The 2,805-nt window shown below is 38.9% G+C and overlaps 1 non-coding gene across 1 annotated transcript; it reads left to right on the top strand.

Moving 5' to 3' along the window:
- The first annotated feature begins 2,318 nt into the window (after positions 1 to 2,318).
- Positions 2,319 to 2,424, top strand: LOC117941078. Its single transcript, XR_004655855.1, has one exon. It is a non-coding gene; the product is annotated as a U6 spliceosomal RNA (small nuclear RNA).
- The last annotated feature ends 381 nt before the right edge of the window (positions 2,425 to 2,805 follow it).

Here is a 2,805-nt window from a genome sequence, read left to right as displayed (position 1 = left end):
ATTGTCTTGTGGTCTTTGTCTTATTGTCTTGTTGTCTTATTGTCTTATTGTCTTATTGTCTTGTTGTCTTGTTGTCTTGTTGTCTTATTGTCTTATTGTCTTGTTGTCTTTGTCTTATCATCTTCATCACTCTGTTGCATCAAACCTTTTCCTGAGCGATGCAACAGAACGCGACGTTAGTTCTATCTTTATCTATCTAAACTAACACTACACACTCTGGATGAGACTAAACTGAGGTTTATTTACATAGAGTCTGGTGGAGGTTCCACGTGAACCAGGTGGAGATTAACAGGTCAGAACCCCCTCCACATGTCTCGGCCCCCCTTCCTCTGACCGGCATCACTCTGCGTGCTCTAACAAAGTAAAAACAACTGAAACATACGGGGCCTAAATATCTGCATAAGCTCCACAGACATGTGTTTATTAATAATAATACTAATAATAATAATAATGCTCTCACCCTGTTTGTGATGTCTGCTTCCATCCCGGGCCAGCAGTACCGATCCAGGTTTTATCTCCTCCACAGTGAGCCCTGCTGCCGGCTGAGGCCTTTGATCATTTGCTTAATTAAAAATCCGCAGATTAATAACAAAAATCCAGAAACGCGTTAAAAACCGCCAGATTTCCCCAACATTAGTTATGTATTGTTATTTATGAGTTCTCACTGAAATAAGATAATCACTACAACGTTTCTGAAATCATTTCTGATTCTTCTGTTATTGTTTGTTAATTAGGAAAGTTAATTATTTCATGGATTGTTTTTTACTAATTTCAGAAACCCGTTTCAAACTGAGCACGCGCGACTCACATCGGGGACGCGCCATAACAACCGGAACTTGTTACGACGGCACAGATTACATCAGTTTAATGTAATGTTTGGCCCTTTAATGTTTTCTATACAAGCCGAATTACTCAGTACAACCTTCACATTTAGATAAAGTCAGAATGTTTTGTTGACGAAGTCTGAAAGTTTCCCAAAAAGCAAAACCAACGTGAAATTGTCACAATCGTGAACTGAAACACGTTTGCTGTTTAAATCTTCACATTTCACACCCAGCTGCTGTTTGGGGCTGACGACTTGTTCAAAGAACACAAAGGTACATTAATAGCATCAATACATTCATTAAAAACACAACGTTTTTAGTGGAAATAACACAACGGGGTCTGCTTTGGGCAGCGGATGGTGAAAAGGCGCGCCGGACTTCTTCTACAAACTACTTGAATTTACGTAACGTCGTTTACGTGCAACTGAAACGTGCTTCTCAAACGATTTTAAAGTATTCCCGAAACTACTTGGGGCTTTTAGCGTGATTCGGCAAAGGAATAATCCTCAAAAGCAAAACACATTTTAAAATAACTTACATTTTATTGGAAATAGTTGGCGTTATCCGTGCACGTCAGGTGCATCACCCGACGGCCAAACCAAACACACATTATCAATTTAATCTAATTTATTTCGTTTTAATGTGTCGTCTCTCTTCGCCGAATTACTCATCACAGCCTCTACATGTATAGAAAGTTCGTTTGTCGTGTTGACGAAGTTGGAAAATCTTCCGAAAATCCAAACAACGTTAAATTGACAGAATTGTAAGCGGACCACGTCAGCGGCTCCGCCCTCCACAGCTGTCATTGGCTCGTTTACCCTCGTGATGTCTTACCTCGATGATTTTGTCACTTTTTCAGCGTGTGTCGATTATTTCTGAGCCTTTTGGGAATTTTCCCCAAATGTTTAGAGCTTTATTTAGATTCAGAAATACTTTATTTGACATTTGTTCACAGTTTAGAGGCTTTATTTACATTGTTCTCTCTTTTTTACGCTTTCACAAGATCTTTTACCAATTGTTTTTCTCCAAATGCTCTAAAATTGACAAAAACACCCAAATCCAGTGAAGCTGTTGACCTGATTGTTAATGAACCGCGTGAGGAGCGTTGTTGGGAACCATCCTCGGTACTTTATGGACATTTAGTTTGAAAGAAACCCAAATTTCTGATAAAGAAACTTTTTTAAAAGGGTCAGATTAGACCTGAAGACACCAGGAGGGTAAACAGACAAATGTTACGGAGGCTTTGCATAATTCTCCCACAATCCTTTTCAGCTCGGTACACTTGTCCCTAAACCCGGTTTCTAAGCAGCTGGGGGTAATTGTTTTATTTTTCTAGTTATTTTTTACCCAGCAGGGGGTAAATCAGTTCTCAGGCCACCAGTCTGATGTAATTTCCTGTCTTTTAAAGTATCAAACTGTAATTTGCTGAAACCGTGAGTTAACCCTTAGTGGGCCGTCGCTTCTTTAAATACAGTGAAGTATTGCACGTTTACTGTGCGACGATATGAAGCACATGTAATAAAATGGGAACGATACAGAGAAGATTAGCATGGCCCTGTGCAAGGATGACACGCCCAATCGTGAAGCGTTCTCATTTTTTATCAACCTTATTCATAATTATAATTTTTCGTTTGAGTGATTTGTTTTTGGGTGAAACAGCGCCCCCGCCGGCGCATCACAACAGTCCAGGCGGAGAGCGGTACTGCATCCACGGAGACGATGAGATGTTTCCTCCCTGATAGAAATGTAATGTTGTTAACCTTTTTATTTTATTAGGGAAGTTTTATATTCATATTTTTAAATTTTATTTTTAGTGATATTTGTGGTGAGACAGCGGGAGGTGACCTTCATCAAGAGGTATGAACTAGGAGAGAGAGAATTAATCCCATTTCTGTTGTTTTGTCTTTATTATGACGAGGTCAAACATCTTAAATGAAATGTGTGTATATATATATATATATATATATATATATATATATAT

Source organism: Etheostoma cragini, unplaced genomic scaffold (genome assembly GCF_013103735.1).
Source record: "Etheostoma cragini isolate CJK2018 unplaced genomic scaffold, CSU_Ecrag_1.0 ScbMSFa_4177, whole genome shotgun sequence".
NCBI classification, from domain to species: Eukaryota; Metazoa; Chordata; class Actinopteri; order Perciformes; family Percidae; genus Etheostoma; species Etheostoma cragini.
Note: the sequence above shows the minus strand (reverse complement) of the source record. Positions and strands in the feature narration are given on the sequence as shown.